The 20,059-nt window shown below is 50.0% G+C and overlaps 1 pseudogene; it reads right to left on the reverse strand.

Moving 5' to 3' along the window:
- Positions 1-6,277: 6,277 nt before the first annotated feature.
- LOC119283001 lies at positions 6,278-6,416 on the reverse strand (annotated as a pseudogene).
- Between the last annotated feature and the right edge of the window lie 13,643 nt (positions 6,417-20,059).

Raw genomic sequence — 20,059 nt, forward strand, 5'->3', positions numbered from 1 at the left:
AAGCCGCTCGGCCCCAAGAACCGTGGTCTTTCCACATATGAAAAAGAATGCATGGCCATTCTCATGGCTGTCGAGCAATGGCGCCCTTACCTGCACAACGACGAATTCATCATCCGTACAAATCAAAGAAGCCTCGTGCACCTCGATGATCAACACTTGTCCACCCCGTGGCAGCAGAAGGCGTTCACCAAGCTGCTCGGGATGCGCTATAAAATCTGCTACCGCTCCGGATCTTCTAACACTGCTGTTGATGCGCTCTCGCGCCGCACCCCTGATGAGCTCGTCGTGGCAGTGTCTGTCTGCACCCCAGCTTGGCTGGACGACATCGTGGTGAGCTACAGCACAAATCCACAAGTTCAGAAGATCTTGGAAGACTTGTCCAAACGACCGGACCCAAAAGGCGTTTCTCCACGCGCGATGGCCTGCTCTACTTCCGCGATCGGCTATGGCTGGGCGGCTCTCCCGCCCTGCAACAACGGATGCTCCATGCCTTCCATGATAGCACCATGGGCGGCCACTCCGGCGTGCCAGTCACTTATCGCCGTCTCCGTCGCCTATTCGCATGGCCCAAGATGAAAGAACACACTCGTCAGTACATCCAGTCCTGCTCAGTCTGCCAGCAAGCAAAACCAGAGTGCGTTCAGTACCCGGGACTTCTCGAGCCCCTGCCGGTGCCAGACCGCGCCTAGAAGGTGGTCACCATGGATTTCATCGACGGTCTTCCTCCTTCAGGCAAGTACAACTGCATCCTCGTCGTTGTCGACAAATTCACCCGCTACAGTCATTTCCTCTCTCTGAGCCACCCATTCACGACGGCCAAGGTCGCGCATGCCTACCTGGAGAACATTTATAAACTCCATGGGCTCCCAGAGGCGATCGTATTGGACAGAGACCCAGTTTTCACGAGCAAGTTCTGGCAAGAGTTGTTCAAGATCATCGGATCCGAGCTCAACATGAGTACACCGTACCACCCTCAGACCGACGGGCAGTCAGAACGCGTCAACCAGTGCCTGGAGATATACTTACGATGTTTCACGCATGCCTATCCAAGCAAATGGCACCAGTACCTCACACTCGCAGAATTCTGGTACAACTCTTCCTTTCATTCTTCCTTGGGCACCTCACCTTTTGTTGCACTATATGGGCATGAACCACGTCATTGGGGCATCGAGGCGGCCTCCACTTGCTCCATTCCCTCACTCAAGGACTGGCTCGAGGAGCGCAAGCACATGCCGCAGGTGCTGGCCGAGCACCTCCACCGGGCGCGCAACATCATGAAGGCGCAGGCTGACAAGAAGCGTACTGATCGCTCCTTCGTCGTCGGGGATGCGGTCTTCGTCAAGCTTCAACCCTACGTGCAAATGACGGTGGCACGTCCCGCAAACCACAAGCTCTCCTTCCGCTACTTCGGACCCTTCAAGATCATCCGCGTCGTCAACCCCGTCTCATACGAACTGGAGCTTCCCGTCGGCGCCAAGGTCCACCCCGTCTTCCACGTCTCTTAGCTGCGACGAGCACTCTCCAACAACACGACGGTGGAAGACAAGCTGCCCACTCCACCGGAGGAACCACTGTCGCCGGTGGAGATCATCGACACACGCTGGCGCAACACCCCCCCAAGGCCGGCGTGAGCAAGTACTCGTGCGCTGGTCTGACCCGTCCGTCCTCGACGCCACCTGGGAAGACGCCAAGTCCATGCGCGAGCGCTTTCCGGCTCTGCTGGCTTGGGGGCAAGCCAACTCTCAAGGAGGAGGGGATGTCAGCGCACGTACAGCCAAGGCAGTCGAAGGCTTCACACCGAGACGTGTAAACGACCGACCCAAGAGGATCGTGCAGGCCAACAGAAGATTCGTCGGGCCAGAATGGGCCCGTTGAGCCCGCTCGCCTGACGGCTTGCTACTTAACCCCCAGGCTACGAAGGAATCGGCATCCAGGCTGGATCAGGAACGAACGGCGGCTTCCTTCTTCTCCCCACCTACCTACCTTCCTCTTCCTCAAGAACAGAGAGACCCGATTTGTAATTCGAATTCAGACTTGTAATCGAGAGCTAGTAGTAGATTGACCTGGTACCTAACATTTGTACTAAAGTTAGTACAAAGTTGGGTCATCTATTTTGGAACGAAGGGAGTAGGTAGTAGCAGCAGCACTGCATGATGCACGTGCCCAGTGGGCTGAGAATCAAGTCGTAACAATACAGATAGGTCTGATGCTTGGGTTGCTGTCTGTTAGACAAACTAGGGTTTGGAACAATGCTTGATACCCTTGGTGGGTACGGCTGTCATATATTTATAAGAGGGAATCGTACAAATACAGGTTATGTTACAACACGTATATATGCTATATACTTAGTCTAACACCCTCCCTCAATCTTAACTATGTCCTGAAACACTCAGAAGGTTAAGATTGCGTCGACAACCCTCAAAAGAAGGCAAGGGCAAGGGTTTAGTGAAGATATCAGCAAGTTGATCCTTAGAAGAAACAAACTTGATCTGAAGAAGGTTCTGAGCAACACGTTCCCTCACAAAGTGATAGTCAACTTCGATGTGCTTCGTCCGGGCATGAAATACTGGATTGGATGAAAGATATGTGGCACCAATGTTATCACACCAAAGGACAGGCGGCTGAGTCGGAGAGACCCTCAACTCCCGAAGCAATGACTGCACCCACATGATCTCAGCTGTGGCATTAGCAATTGCTTTGTACTCAGCTTCAGTACTACTCTGAGACACTGTAGCTTGCTTACGAGCTTGCCAGGCGATCAAGTTAGGTCCAAAGAACACAACATGTCCCCCCGTGGATCGCCGATCATCAGGACTACCAGCCCAATCGGCATTAGAAAATGCTGAGATCAAGCCAGAAGATGCAGGCTGAAGATGAAGACCATATGAACCAGTGTGACGAACATAGCGCAAGATGCGCTTAACGGCCGACCAGTGAGAGTCACATGGTGCATGAAGATACTGGCACACACGGTTAACAACAAATGATATGTATGGTCGAGTAATGAGCAAGTACTGCAGCCCACCAACAATGCTGCGGTACTCAGTGGCATCCGCAGAGGAGAGCAAGTCACCATTAAAAGCTGTCAGTTTGTCTGTGGCAAACATGGGAGTCATAGCAGCCTTACACTGCAACATACCAGCACGGCGTAGGAGATCCTGAGAGTACTTCTTCTGAGTAAGAGTCAAGCCACCATCAGAACGAAGCACCTCCAGACCCAAAAAATAATGCAGTCTCCCAAGATCCTTAACAGCAAACTCAGCACCAAGAAAGGACACAAGCCGATCCGTAGCAGCAGCGGACAAACTGACAAGTATGATATCATCAACATAGACCAGAATGTACATAGTCACCTCAGGCCGCTGAAGAATAAACAAAGATGTGTCTGCTGTAGAAGGCACAAACCCATGCGCATGAAGAGCATCGCCAAGACGTGCATGCCACGCACGAGGGGCCTGCTTCAGACCATAGAGAGCCTTGACAAGGCGACATAAGTGATGTGGCCGAGCAGGATCAACAAAACCTGGTGGCTGACGCATGTAATCCTCTTCTTCCAGAACTCCGTGAAGAAAGGCATTCTGAACGTCAAGTTGTCGAAGCGACCATCCTCGAGTAACAGCCAAGGAAAGACGAACACGAATCGTAGTTGGTTTAATAACAGGACTGAATGTGTCTTCATAATCAATGCCATACCGTTGTTTGAATCCCTTGGCAAGCAGGCGTGCCTTGTACCTCTCAATGGAGCCATCAGCATGTTTCTTCACTTTGAAAACCCATTTAGAATCAATGATATTGACACCAGATGGAGGTGCAACCAGACACCAAGTGTTGTTTCTTTGGAGAGCATGGATCTCCTGCTCCATAGCAGCACGCCAATGAGGAATGCCAAGCGCTGCCTGGAAATGTCGTGGTTCAGTCATAGGATCGGCTTCAGCATGAGCAACACAGGCCGCAAGCCATGCGACAGTACCGTCAGTGCGCTTCTTCGGTTGGGAGATGCCACTTTTGCTGCGAGTATGAGGACGCAGGACGGCCGACGGAGGCGCCAGTGGAGCAGCCACCACACGGGAGCCACTGTCCAACAACGACGAAGAATACACGCCGTCAGGCGAGTCAATGATCGCAGCCGGTGAGGCAGTCACTATCGTACCCGAGCCTGGAGTAGTTGGTGAAGACAGGCCGGGCATGGTTGGTGATGACGGGCCAAGCAACGAGGACGAACCCGAGGCACCAGCTGGCGAGGCCGCCGGCCCAAGTGACAGGGTCGCGGGGTCAGCCGACCCAGGCGACCTCACTGACGCCAGCCCAGGCGATGTGGGCGTCGCGGGGTCCGTCGCTACGGGGGTCATCAGCCCAGGCGACCGCAAGGCCGCTGGACCAGGCGACGTGGGCGCCCCATCGAGGCCACATGCATGTGGCATGCACGTATGATCAACGGGTTCAGCCGGCGCGGCGACAGCTGGCACAGTCGAGGCTGCATCATCATCATCATCAAGAAGCTCAAGTCGAGCACCCCGTACAGTACCTGCACCATGGTTAGACAACAACAGAGGAGAATATGCAACATCTACAAATTGACCAGGCAAAACTGGAAAAGGGTGCAACTCGGTGATGGGAGTATCGGTGGGAGATGTGAGCATGGAAAAAGGGAAGACAGTCTCATCGAACACAACATCACGAGAAATGTAAACACGATTTGTTGGAAGGTGGAGACACTTGTAACCTTTGTGGAAAGGACTGTACCCAAGGAACACACATTTTTTGGATCGATACTCAAGTTTATGCTTATTATACAGATGGAGATGTGGCCAACACGCACAACCGAACACTTCAAGGAAGGAGTAGTCTGGAGTTTCATGAAGCAACACTTCTAGAAGAGACTTCATGTGAAGAAGTCGTGTGGGAATCCTGTTTATCAAAAACAAGTAGTAACAAAAGCATCACTCCAGAACCGAAACGGGACAGAGGCATGTGCAAGAAGTGTTAGGCCAATTTCAACTATATGATGATGCTTGCGCTCAGCTGCACCGTTCTGCTGATGTGTATGAGGACAGGACACATGGTGAGAGATGCCAAGCTTCTGAAAGAAGGTGTTAAGATTACGGTATTTACCCCCCCCCCCAGTCGAACTGGACATGACTGATTTGGCGCTTAAGCAACCGCTCAACATGTGCTTGAAATTGCATAAAGACATGAAACACATCAGATTTGCGCTTAATGAGATAAATCCAAGTAAAGCCACTGAAAGCATCGATGAAACTGACATAATAGTTGTGACCACTAACGGAAGTTTGGGCATAGCCCCACACATCCGAAAACACAAGTTCGAGAGGAGCCTTAACAACACGACTCGATACAGAAAAAGGCAACTGATGACTCTTGCCTTGTTGACAGGCATCACACACTAGAAACTCCTTATTACTAGACTCAACTGGAAGACGATGACGATGCAACACATGGCGCACAATGGGAGTGGCAGGATGACCAAGGCGAGAATGCCACTGTGACGACGACACCCGAACACCACTGAAAACTTGAGATACTCGTGGCACATCAAGCGCTCGTGGTACATCAAGCGCATATAAGCCGTCGCGAGCTCGACCACTAAGAAGAACGGCCCTCGTGGCCCGGTCCTTAACAAAAAAATGAAAATTGTGAAACTCAACAAACACATTGTTGTCATAAGTCAATTTAGGAACCGAGAGTAAATTATGTGTGACTGAAGGAACACGAAGGACATCAAGGAGACGCAAAGTTTTAGTGGTACGCGAAAGAAGAGATGCCTGACCAACATGTGAGATGGGCATACCTGATCCATTGGCAGTGCGGACCTGATCATGACTAGTGTAGGGCTGGCGAGTGGCCAACTTGTCAAGCTGGCTCGTCAGGTGATCTATTGCGCCTGTGTCCATGTACCAGGCGGGATCCACAGAATATGAAGGAGTGAACCCAGGGTCCTGTGTGGCGAGAGCAGCTTGCTTCTCGTTACCCTTCCCATTGTTCCCAATGCCAAGGAAGTCACGTTTAAACCGACGATGGCACCGAGATGCCAAGTGTCCCTCAATGCCGCAAAGCTGACACTCCACCCCACCGCCACACGCCTCGCAGTGGAGCCGCTTGAGGCCGGCCGTTGGAGGAGCTGAAGCGGACGGACGAGGCTGGTTGCCGGAGGACGGAGGCGGTTTCTGCTTAGCACCACGGGCACCCCCGCGGAGAGCAGCGTTCGCAGACGGGCCCTCCGTGTAGACTCCAACGGAGCGGTGAGCAGCGAGCCGCTGCTCCATGCTGAGGAGGCGGGCGTAGAGGTCACGAGGCGGCATCAGCGTGTCACGTCCGTTGACGTTTTCAACAAGAGAGTCATAGTCCTCATCAAGGCCATTGAGAATAAATGAAGTAAACTCCTCGTCATGGAGGGGCTTCCCAATTGAGGACAGTGTGTCAGCCAAGCTTTTGACTTTGTTGAAGAAGGCCGTAATGGAGAGATCATGTTTCTTGACCTCATCCAGCTGGTTATGAATGGCAGAAGAACGGGCCAGCGACTGCGAGGAGAAGCTGGAATCGAGGGTATCCCATGCATCCCTCGACGTCGCGGCAAAGACCACCATGCCAGCCACGGAAGGAGTGAGAGAGGACTGAATAGCACCCAGAATAGCCTGATCCTGCGCAATCCACCGACGATGAGTAGGGTTGGGCACCATGACGGAGCCACCAGTGGCCGAGGGCACCGGAACAGTGGCCGGGGGACACGGCAGCGTACCGTCGACATACCCCTCAAGATAGTGACTACGCATCAGCGGCAACACCTAAGCGCGCCACAGGAGGTAGTTGTCAGCAGAGAGCTTCACCGTCACCAGATGAGAGAAGTGGAACGGTCCTGGTTCAGCCACCGATGTGGAGAGCTGCGAGTCGTACATCGGAGGAGCACTATACGGGGTCAGCGCATCGGCCGATGGAGACGCACAGTAGGGTTGGTGATGACCGTGGAACGCCGGAGGAGGTACACCGTAGGGCTGCAGCGGCGCGACGTACTGCACAGGGGCAGCGTAGGGCGCGCCATACAGCGCCTCATAAGGCCCCGCGGAGGACGAGGCATACGGCACCGGTGCAGTGTACGACGGCGGCGGATAGGGGCCGCCGTAGGGCACCTGGACGTGGGCACCAGGGAGACCGGAGCCCGGCGGCGCAACACGCAGCTGGTTTCCATCAGAAGGCAGCGGCGCAGCATACGGATAAGCCCCGCTGGAAGATTCCATGGATGGATCGCGCGACATCTGCACGCGATCGAAGGAGACGGAGCGCTGGCGATCGGGATGCAGGGGCGCATCGCGCGCAATCGCGGGTGCGGGCGATTGAGGAGCGGGCGGGCGCGAAGCACTCGACCGGGCCCAGGCGAGCGGCGCAGAAGCCATGAACGGCGAGTCCATCGCTAGGGTTGACGGAGGTGGCACGGCGGCGACAAAGGAAGCGGAAGCACAGCGCGGATCGAACGTGTCGTCTGATACCATATTAGACAAACTAGGGTTTGGAACAATGCTCGATACCCTTGGTGGGTACAGCTGTCATATATTTATAAGAGGGAACCGTACAAATACAGGTTATGTTACAACACGTATATATGCTATATACTTAGTCTAACACTGTCAGTCAGAGCAACTCCAATGGGCCGACCCAAACGAACGGCGATTTCGTCCGCTTTTTGTCCGTTTGGGTTGGCCAGGCGGACCCAGAATTCCCTTCCGCGTTTGGGTCGGCTCGTGCGTCCAACACTCGCCAGACCCATTTTGACGGCGCCAACAAAAAAAAACTGTGCATGCATATTTAAAATAAAAACATCTTAATTAAACATTAAAGCCGGCCAGGATGGCCGGCGAGAGTCCACGCGTCCACATAGCATTAAATAAAACTAGAAAACTAAACTACGAGGTGGCACGCTACCCTAGGCGGCGGCGGCGTCGTCCTCGGGGTCGGTGAGGTCGATGAGCGTCGGCGCGGAGCCAGCCCAGGGGAACGCCGTGTTCCAGGCGGCGGCGATGTAGGCCGCGGGCAACTGTTCCGGCGCGGGGGGCTGTGCGGCCGCCTGTGCAGCCGCTGCCTGGCGCGCCTCCTCCTCAGCCTCGCGCGCCTCCTCCTCGAGGCCGCGCTCGAGCATCTCCTCGTACTCGCCGCGACGGCGCTCCTCGGCCAGCCGGCGCCCGCACCACATCTCGAGGTACGCCTGCTCCTGCGCCGGGGTCGCCCCTAGCCAAACCGGGGGCGCGGACACCCACTCGCGCAGCACTCCCGTTCAGGAGTAGCGCTCGATGGGCTCCGGCTTGGGCTCCGGGTCGGTCTTGACGCTGCGTCGGGGAGGGGACGACGGGGCCACCGGCGGCACCACGCAATCGCCGGTCGCGGAGAGGGCAAGGGCCTGCGCCATGGCCGCCTCGTACCGAGCCTCCTCTTCCTCCACCGCCTTCACCCTGCGCCGCTCGTCCTCCTCGCTCTCACGGTAGACCACCGCAAGGGCCGCCTGGTAGGCGTCCTCCGCCGCCTGGTCGTCCTCGCGGACGACGAGCGGGGGCGGCGACATGCTGCGGTCGACCTCGCGCATGCCGCGTCGCCTCGCCTCCTTGTGCTTGAAGGTGAACCACCTCTACCAGTTCGGCGAGTCGGTGGCGTAGGCGGCGTTTTGGCGCTACTCCGGCGTCAGCAGCGCCCGCTCGCGCTGCACCTCCTGCGCGTGTGCCCTAGCCGTCCGCGGCGCCGCCTGCACTGGGATCCTATCTGGATCCAGATGCCAGTTGTGTGGCAGGGTCACGTCGGGGTACGGCAGCGGCACACGGTGCTGCCAGTGCCAGTCCGCTTGGTGCACTGACACGTTCACGCGCACCCTCTGCCGGCGAGCCGGCGCCGGCGGAGGCGGTAGGAACTCGGAGGGGAAAGGGACGGCAGGGCATTGCCCTTGGCCTTGCCGCTGCTGCCGGCGCCGGAGAAGAGCCCCATTTGGCTAGGGTTGGCTAGGGTTTGCCGGCGACGGGGGAGCGAGCTTGCCTAGATGTGGACGGCGAGTTTGGATGAGGACGACCCCGCTGCAAGGTCGACTTAAAAAAGGGCGACTGCCGTCGCTGATGCGTGGGCCCGTGGTCATAAATTAAGCTGACCGCGTGGCCAGGGGGTAGTTGGACGACCGCCAGGTGGGGACGCCGTGGATAGCGAGAAGGCGTGCGTGGCGTCCGTTCGGCGTCCTGGCCGATACATTTGGAGCGCAAATTTGGGCCGCAAATGTGTAGGTGCGAACGCGAAGCGGACGTGATTTAGGTTTGGGTCGACGCGTTGGGCCGCCTCTTTTGTCTACGTCGACCCAAACGAACGGCGGCATGTTGGTGGCATGTTGGCTCTTCCGCATCTTTCAGTGGCTCCCCGCCTTGTCTGCTGGTTGGCGGCCGGCCGGTGGTGGGCGTCCGACACGGTCTGGGCGTAGGGGAGATAGTGGTCTCCCCTCCGGCAGTGGCCCGAGGCAGTGGGCGGCGGAGTCGATGGTTTCCTTCAAGCGGTCTGGGCCTTCATGTCCACGGCAATTGTCGGCGTAGGGTGGCTTCGGCCCTGCTGTTCTGTCTGCACAAGATCTCCGGTGGCTTGATCGTTGTTTCTCTTAGATGCTCTGTTCGCTGCTGCTCCGGTCGTAGTGAATTTGGCATGTATTTTTCAGGTTTTGATCAAGTCTTTGCCTTTGTAATTCAGCACCATTGTATCCTAGCTGGTTGATGGCTTCATTAATTTGAAGTCGGGCCTTCGTGCCTTTTCTCTAAAAAAACGAACGGCGACAGATGAAATGAGTCGTTCCATTGAAGTTGCTCTCGTCGCAGGGTCACGTGGATGTGGCGAGGGCAGCGTGCCCCAGTGGCGGAGTCGATCGCCGGCCTGGATGGCGGATGGGAGTGGTTCGCCCCGTGTGCCCCGACTCCCATGGCTCCATCGATATGGCTCCGTCACGCCATGAGATCTTGTATAAATCATTTCTACTCCTCGCGACCTCGCTCCCGCCTGGGATCAATCTCGAAATTTTTGAAGAAACGTACTGCCCATGAGATCAATTGCATCGACACATGCGTGCTATGGAACCTAATTTTTTTAATTGCTATATAAGTGAAGTATCCTGATTATGGTGACTCTTGCCTGTACTAAAAGAATTGTAGTCACCCTAGTCAATATATGATGTGTCTACGCATGAAACAATTTATTGTTGTAAGTCGGCTATGATTGACACTTATGATCTAGTGTAGCAAATGTTAGAGCATCCACAGCCGGACTTGCAAATCAGGCCCCTCAAACGCCCGCGGGCGCGCCCGTGCGCATCCGCGGGCACTGACTGGACACGCCTCGTATGTTGGCTTCCACGCCCGCGTCCCTCATATTCGAAACCTCAAAACCATTGAACGCCACATATAAAGTATAAAACACGATCAATTGCATCACCGGACAAAACCACATGGTTCATCGAAGGTTCATCGGCGGACGGTGCAAATTCGTAAAACGGGGAAGGGCGGAGAAAATCATCATTTCCTTGCCGGCCCCTTCTCCTTCTAGCCATCGGCACGGCTGTGCCCCTCCTCCATGTAGGCGTCGGCGTGCGGAGGTGTGTCGTTGTCAGAGCTGGAGCCGTCTGTCAGGTCGGAGGAGCCGGAGCTGCACCTTTTGCCCGACAGCGTATCGCATGCTGGGCCGCCTTCGTCTCCTTATTTGCCTCGCGCTTCGACAACTCTATGGCAAGCCGGAGCATCTTGGCATTCTTGTGGCGGAGGCGCCACGCTCCGTCTCCGCCGCTGTGAGAGAGTGGCAGAGGACCGACACGAGGAGCGCGGCCTCGGGATTGATCGGCGCGCGCGCGGACAACGCCTCCCCTGCCGTTGCCCTTTCCATCGAATGGGTTCGAAGGGGATCGAAAGTGGAGTGGACAGAGAGGAGGCTGAAGTGGAGTTCGGATTGACTACAATCTAGGATTTTTTTGGATGGAGATTTTGTGGGCCACGCATGGGCCAGGCTTGGCCAAGGCGACGTGGCGCACGCGCCCGCGTCGCCCCATATCCGCCCCATATTTGGGCTTGATATGAGGGACGCCGAACAATCCAGGCGTTTGAGGATGGTTTAAAGCCCCCGTCTGGGTCCGTTTTTCACGACCGATCAGTAACCGCACCGTCTGCCCGGGCATTTGGGAGCGGTTTGGGATGCCCGGCTGTAGACGCTCTTAGTAGCACAAAATAGGCCCAACACACATGTTTGATTCTTAGTAATAGACCATATGTACTCTTTGTAATTCAGAAATTTTTAAAAAATTGGTAATGAAGAAATGTGTTAGGATATAACACCTACCAAATCTGAAGAAAGAGAGATAGTCTACACATACTTGTGTTCCTTGATTACAAGACGATGTCTACTGAAAACAGGATTAACCACTAAGTTGCGCGAATTTCTTTATGAATCGTTAGTTTAACTTGATGATCAATTTTATGGTATTATAATGATGTCGCAAAAGATTATATTAAAGGCATTCAGAAGTTTCCTTCCCGGTAGACGATTTCAACTTAGACCAGAGTGAATAAAAAAAAATATGTATATTGAGTATTATGTTGATCTTTATATTAAGGGGCCCAAATTTTAGTTTCGCACCAGGCCCCCAAAATCTCAAGACCAACCCTTCCCGCCAGTCCCCTGACCCCTGCCACTCGCTCATCCCTCTATACTCCTCCGGTGATCCCCGATACTCCCCTAGTCGGCCTTGGCGTGAAGATGAGTTGTGCCGGCAGCTTGAGCATGAGTGGGACAAGGGCGATCATGATCCCTGCGGCAGAAGAAGCAACTCCTAGTGGGATGGCCGCGCCCACTGCCCTTCGCTCTGCGGTGGTCACCTTGGTGTCACTCCTCGTTGTGGCCTCGTCCCTGCGATGGGAGGAAGGGGGTTGGAACACCAACCCTAACCGCCCAAATATTGCTCTTTGGAATAATTGCTGCCACCTCCTTACAAGTCGTCTCGGAGGCAACCAGCACAGGGGAAGAAGACAATTGTTACAAGTGTGGCTTACCAGGCCGCTACCAGGATGTGTTTGGTTCGGCGCGTCGAGCATCTGATCGAAGGTGACTTGGGATGCCATTGCTTCCCGCCGGTTCGCTGGTGCCCGCTGATGCCCTGATCAGTCGGCTGCTCCTCCTAGACGGCTGGGACTTGCCGACTGCTGCAGCAGTTATCCGGCTGCTCGCCCTTCCGCTTGTTGTTGTCGTTCTGCTGCCGCCACGAGGAGCCAGAGCCGTCGTCTCCAGCTGGCCAGGGGTTAGCCGGCTGGTCCTAGATTGCCTTGCCGACTACGTCGAGCCAGATCTGCGCTCGCATCGCGGAGTCGGACATAGCGTACTTGTCTGTTGTGGCCATGAGATCTGCCATGGTCGTCGGCTTCGAGCGCATGAGCTTGTGCTTGAGCATGGTGCTGTCTCGGCACCCTTCAGTGAAGTACTGAATCGCTTGTACCTCGTGAACTCCTTCGTAGGAGTTGCATGATGCGGCTTGAACTACGTCGGCATTTCCCCAAAGAGGAAGGGATGATGCAACACAACTACGGTAGGTATTTCCCTCAGTAATGAGACCAAGGTTATCGAACCAGTAGGAGAACCACGAACACCACGTAAACAGCTCCTGCACACAAAGAACAAATACTTGCAACCCGACGTAAGAGAGGGGTTGTCAATCCCTCATGGGTAAAAAGATAGGTAAAATTGTACTAGATTGGATAAATAGATCCCGCGAGAACGCGAAGTCAAATAAATGATAATAAATTGCAGCAAGGTATTTTTGTATTTTTGGATTAATAGATCTAAAAATATAAGCAAATAAAAATAGATCGCGAAGGCAAATATAATAAAGAAGAGACTCGGGGTCCGTAGATTTCACTAGTGGCTTCTGTCGAGAAAAATAGCATGCTGTGGGTAAATAAATTATTGTTGGGCAATTGATAGAACTTCAAATATTCATGAAGATATCCAGGCAATGATCATTTTATAGGCATCATGTCCAAGATTAGTAGACCGACTCCTGCCTGCATCTACTACTATTACTCCACACATCGACCGCTATCCAGCATGCATCTAGTGTATTAACTTCATGGAGAAACGAAGTAATGCAATAAGAACGATGACATGATGTGATCTATTTATGTAGAAATAGACCCCATCTTGTTACCTTTAATAGGAACGATACATACGTGTCGGTTCCCCTTCTGTCACTAGGATGAAGCACCGTAAGATCAAACCCATCACAAAGCACCTCTTCCCATGGCAAGAAAAATCGATCTAGTTGGCTTAACTAAACCAAAGATTTGAAGAAGAAATACGAGGCTATAAGTAATCATGCATATAAGAGATCAAAGAAGACTCAAATAAACTTCATGGATAAAAACATAGATCTGATCATAAACTCAAAGTTCATCGGATCCCAACAAACACACCGCAAAAAGCGTTACATCAAATAGATCTCCAAGATACCATTGTATTGAGAATCAAAAGAGAGAGAGGAATCCATCTAGCTACTAACTACGGACCCGTAGGTTTACAATGAACTATTCACGCATCATCGAAGAGGCACCAATGAGGATGATGAACCCCTCCATGATGGTGTCTAGATTGGATCTGGTGGTTTTGGAACTTGCGGCGGCTGGAATTGATTTTCGTCGACTCCCCTAGGGTTTCTGAAATATTGGTGTATTTATAGAGCAAAGAGGCAGTTCGGGAGGCCACCGAGGTGGGCACAACCCACCTGGGCACGCCTGGCCTCCCAGGCGCGCTCTGGTGGGTTGTGCTCCCCTTGGAGCACCCCTCAGGTACTTCCTTGGCCCATCTGGTGTCTTCTAGTCCAGAAAAAAATTCACAAAAAGTTTCACTGCATTTGGACCCCGTTTAATATTGATTTCCCGCGATGTAAAAAACAAGCAGAAAACAGCAACCGACATTGGGCACTATGTCAATAGGTTAGTTCCAAAAACTAATATAAAGTTGCTGTAAAATGATTGTAAAACATCCAAGAATGATAATATAATGGCATGGAACAATACAAATTATAGATACGTTGGAGACGTATCAGCATCCCGAAGCTTAATTCCTGCTCGTCCTCGAGTAGGTAAATGATAAAAACAAATTTTTTGATGTGGAATGCTGCCTAACATGTTCATCACATATTATTTTCTTTGTAGCATGGATATTTGGACTTTTATATGGTTCAAAGCAATAGTCTAGTTTTGAAATGACTTTAATACTCAACCATATCAACAAGCAACCATGTCTTTCAAAATATCAACACTAAAGCAAGTTATCCCTAGCCCATTATGCTCATTCATTGATTCATTCATGAAACACACTCGCCTATTAGCTACACCCAATGCTCAAGTACAATCATAGTGCCCCTTAGTTGGTGCTTTATAAGAGAAGATAGAGAATCAAAATAAAATAAAAATTGCATAAAGTAAAAGAAAGGCCCTTCGCGGAGGGAAGTAGGGATTTGTAGAGGTGCCAGAGCTCAAAGAGAAAAAGATAGAGATAAAAACATTTTGGGTGTGCCCCTTAGTTGGTGCTTTATAAGAGAAGATAGAGAATCAAAATAAAATAAAAATTGCATAAAGTAAAAGAAAGGCCCTTCGCGGAGGGAAGTAGGGATTTGTAGAGGTGCCAGAGCTCAAAGAGAAAAAGATAGAGATAAAAACATTTTGGGTGGCATGTTTTTCCTGTCAACAAAAACGATCGAGTAGTTCCCAATACTTTCCATGCTAGATATATCATAGGCGGTTCCCAAACAGAAAATAAAGTTTATTCCTTTTTCCACCATACTTTCACTTTCCATGGCTAACCATATCCACGGGTGCCTTCCATACCAACACTTTCCAAGGAATTTATTATTTGACATCATAAAGTAAATTCATTTTTCATTTTAGGACGGGCATCCCTAATACCTTTGCCGTACTCTCATGCAATGACAAGTGAATAAACACTCATCTTGAGAATAACATATCTAGCATGTAAATATATCAGCCACCCCCTATAGTTTCATGAGCGGTACGAGCACACAAAAGAAAAATTTATTTTGAAAATTAGAGATGGCACATACAAATTTGCTTAGAACAGCAAAAGAATACCACATATAGGTAGGTGTAGTGGACTCATGTGGCAAAAACTGGTTTAAAGGATTTCGGATGCACAAGTAGTGATCATACTTAGTGCAAATGAAGGCTAGCAAAAGATTGAGAAGCATCGAACCAAGAAACGAAAAATCTCATAAGCGAGCATTAAGCATAAATAACACTGAACAATGAACCACAAGTAGTATGTAATTTCATTGCATAACTATTTACTTTCGTGCTTGGATAGGGAATCACAAACCTTAACACCAATATTCTTACTAAAGCATAATTATTCATCAACATGACTCACATATCACTATCATCATATCTCAAAACTATTACAAAGAATCAAGTTTATTTTGTCCAATGATCTTCATCAAAGTTTTTATTATATCCTCCTGGGATATCTATCACTTTGGAACTAGTTTCATATGTTGCTTTTGATAAACTCACACAAATATAAGTGAAGAACATGAGCATCATATTTCTTTCTCTCAAAATAATTTAAGTGAAGCAAGAGAGAATTTCTAACAATTTACTAACTCTCAAATAAATCTAAGTGAAGCATGAGAGCATTTCTTCAAAAATACTAAAGCACACCGTGCTCACAAAGATATAAGTGAAGCACTAGAGCAATTCCATAGCTCATAAAGATTTAAGTGAAACATAGAGAGCAATTCTAACAAGTCATAGCATAATTTTGGCTCTCTCAAATAGGTGTGTCCAGCAAGGATTCATGACACAAAATAAAAATCAAAACAAGCAAAGACTCATATCATACAAGACACTCCAAGCAAAACTCATAATATGTGACGAATAAATATATAGTTCCAAGTAAAATACCGATGGTTGTTAGAAGAAAGAGGGAATGGCACTCGGGGGCATCCCCAAGCTTAGTTGCTTGATACTTCTTTAATATTATTTTGGGGTGTCTCGAGCATTCCCAAGCTTAGCCTTTTTCTAATCCTTATTCCTTCATCCATCGTAATATCACCCAAAACTTGAAAACTTCAATCACACAAAACTCAACAAAACCTTCTTGAGATCCATTAGTATAGGAAAACAAATCACGACTATAGGTACTATTGCAAACCCATTCATATTTTATTTTTGCATTATATCTACTATCTTCCAACTTTTCTATGGCCAAACCTCTTCAAAGGAAACCACAGAATCATCAAAACAAGCACACAACGCAAAGGAAACATAATCTGTCAAAAACAGAACAATCTGTAGCAATCTGGTTATTTCGAATACTTCTTTAACTCAAAAAATTCTAAAAAGTTAGGACAACGTGAGCAATTTGTACATTAATCTTCTGCAAAAAGAATCAACATTTTATCAGCTTCTGTTAAAAATGAAAATTATTTTGATGAGAGCAAAAGTTTCTGTTTTTCAGCAAGATCAAATTAACTATCACCCAACATGATCCTAAAGGATTTACTTGGCACAAACACTAACTACAACACAAAAAAAACACAATCATAACAGTAGCATAATTGTGCAAACACTCAAGAACAGAAAGGAAAAGACAAAATAAATTTTATTCATTGGGTTGCCTCCCAACAAGTGCTACCGTTTTACGCCCCTAGCTAGGTATAATGCAAAGATTCAAGTATTGTCATCTTTAAGTTTTGCAACTTTTGTAAGGGCCTTTTCAAACCCGGGAGGCTCTCTAAGCTTCCCCAGATTTTCAGGAAAATAGACCATCTTGAGATCCAAAATATCCAAACGCGTATTGCAAAGAGTAATCAAGGTATTCATTTGATTCAGGTTCCCACTAATATGTTTCAGAGGTTCATGGTATTTTTGTAACTCAACCAAATGTTATGCAAATCGCTCAACTTATCCAAAAATTGAGCACCTTCTTGAGCAAAAGAAATCCCCTTTTTTGGTCGGAGGAATTCTGAAAATCCCTTCTAGGATCTCATAGGCGGTATTTGCATCAAGCTCAATAAAATTTCCTTTAGCGACAAAGTCCAAAAGTTGTCTATGATGCAAGGCTAATCCTATATAAAAATTTCAAAGCAAAAGTTTTGGATCCCCTTTTAGATTGCAAATGCGATAGGATTCCATCAGCCTATACCAAGCATCTTTCAACTTTTCCCCTTGTCTCTGTTTGAAGTATAAAACTTCAAAATCCGGTGACAAAGGAGGAGGAGTCATGCTGGCCATGGCAACAAAATTACGAAAAAAAGATAGATCTGACAAGAGAAACGACGAACGAAAAGGAAGGCGAATAAAACGACAAATTTTTATGAAGTGGGGGAGAGGAAAACGAGAGGCAAATTACAAATAATGTAAATTGCAATGAGATGAGATTTGTGATTAGGAACCTGGTATGTGGATGATGTCTCCCCGGCAACGGCGCCAGAAATTCCTTTTGATGTGGCTTGAACTACGTCGGTATTTCCCCAAAGAGGAAGGGATGATGCAGCACAACTACGGTAGGTATTTCCCTCAGTGATGAGACCAAGGTTATCGAACCAGTAGGAGAACCACGCAACACCACGTAAATATCTCCTGCACACAAAGAACAAATACTTGCAACCCGACGTAAGAGAGGGGTTGTCAATCCCTCACGGGTTAAAATAAACAGGTAAAATTGTAGTAGATTGGATAAATAGATCTCGCGGGAACTCGAGATAAAATAAATGATAATAAATTGCAGGAAGGTATTTTTGTATTTTTGGATTAATAGATCTGAAAAAAGCAAATAAAAATAGATTGCTTAGGCAAATATAATAAAGAAGAGACCCGGGGGCCGTAGATTTCACTAGTGGCTTCTCTCGAGAAAAATAGCATACGGTGGGTAAACAAATTACTATTGGACAATTGATAGAACTTCAAATAATCATGACGATATCCAGGCAATGATCATTATATAGGCATCATGTCCAAGATTAGTAGACCGACTCCTACCTGCATCTACTACTATTACTCCACACATCGACCGCTATCCAGCATGCATCTAGTGTATTAAGTTCGTGGAGAAACGGAGTAATGCAATAAGAACGATGACATGATGTAGACAAGATCTATTTATGTAGAAATAGACCCCATCTTGTTATCCTTAATAGCAGCAATACATACGTGTCGTTTCCCCTTCTATCACTGGGATCAAGCATCGTAAGATCGAACTCATCACAAAGCACCTCTTCCCATGGCAAGAAAAATCAATCTAGTTGGCCTAACTAAACCAAAGATTCGAAGAAGAAATACGAGGCTATAAGTAATCATACATATAAGAGATCAAAGAAGACTCAAATAACTTTCATGGATAAAAACATAGATCTGATCATAAACTCAAAGTTCATCGGATCCCAACAAATACACCGCAAAAAGAGTTACATCAAACAGATCTCCAAGAGACCATTGTATTGAGAATCAAAAGAGAGAGAGGAATCCATCTAGCTACTAACTAAGGACCCGTAGGTCTACAATGAACTACTCACGCATCATCGGAGAGGACCAATGAGGATGATGAACCCCTCCGTGATGGTGTCTAGATCAGATCTAGTGGTTTTGGAACTTGCGGCGGCCGGAATTGATTTTCGTCGACTCCCCTGGGGGTTTTGGAATATTGGGGTATTTATGGAGCAAAGAGGCGGTGCGGGAGGCCAGCGAGGTGGGCACAACCTACCTTGGCGTGCCTGGCCCCCCAGGCGCGCCCTGGTGGGTTGTGCTCCCCTCGGAGCACCCCTCAGGTACTTTGTTGGCCCATCTGGTGTCTTCTGGTCCAGAAAAAATCCACAAAAAGTTTCGCTGCATTTGGACTCCGTTTAATATTGATTTCATGCGATGTAAAAAACAAGCAGAAAACATCAACTGGCACTGGGCACTATGTCGATAGGTTAGTTCCAAAAAATGATATAAAGTTGCTATAAAATGATTGTAAAACTTCCAAGAATGAAAATATAATGGCAGGGAACAATCAAAAATTATAGATACATTGGAGACGTATCATTGCACAGCTCCGTCCATCGTGTGAGATAGTCACGGAGGGGCTCGTACTTCTCCTGGACGCACATGGAGAGCTGGCGTGGGCAACCCGCATGCTTGTATGTGCCGGTGTAGTTGCGCACAAACGCCTCCTCGAAGTTCAGCCAGACGTTGATGCTGTTGGCCAGCGGGTTGTTCAGCCACATCTGGGTTGAGTCAAGAAGCATGAGGGGCATGTAGATCATCACCACACACCTGTTGCCGCCGGCGGTGCTGACGGCTGCGGTGTAGCTGACAGGCCAATCCTCCGCCTTGGTGATCCTATTGTATTTGGATGTGTCACGAGCCAGCAAGCCCTTGGGGAAAGACTCCATGCGAATGCGTGGCCCGAAGCAGGACGGGCCGATAGATCTCTCCTCCTCTAGAGTGAGGGAGCGCGCCAGCCGCTCATTGCAGAGGCGGGCATCATGCTCGTCATCGATCTCGCAAGGCCCCAGCCGCGCACAGCCAGCCCTACGGGCACGGGCTAGCGCCCTGCGCGGGCGGGGGTTGTCGGGCTGGCTGGCGGTGGCCTCCGCCAGCCGGCTCATTCACCCGGCTATTGACAGTCGGTGGGTCGTGGTTACCTCCGTTCCGGCTGCTCCGCGACCGACTTCCGTGGCAATCGTGTTTGATCGGGGAAGAAGCTTGTTGTGTTGGCCGAGGCCCCCTAGCTGGTTGCTAGTTGGCCAGCTGGAGTGGACGGGTCCAAGAGCTGGATGTGGCCGGCTCCTCAGGCGGCACTGAATGCACCTGCTGCCAATTCATGGTGGTCACGAGGTCGCGGACGCACCGCTACTACACAACAGCTTCTCGCCCTCTAGGTGCTTCAATTCGGCTGTGGCTTGCTCCGCAGCCCTTATGTTCTTGACGAGGGAGTTGTACGTGGGCTGCTCTATGCCCAGCATTTGGCTGATGGCTCGGCCGCCGCGCCACACCTACCC

Source organism: Triticum dicoccoides, chromosome 3B, assembly GCF_002162155.2.
Source record: "Triticum dicoccoides isolate Atlit2015 ecotype Zavitan chromosome 3B, WEW_v2.0, whole genome shotgun sequence".
NCBI classification, from domain to species: Eukaryota; Viridiplantae; Streptophyta; class Magnoliopsida; order Poales; family Poaceae; genus Triticum; species Triticum dicoccoides.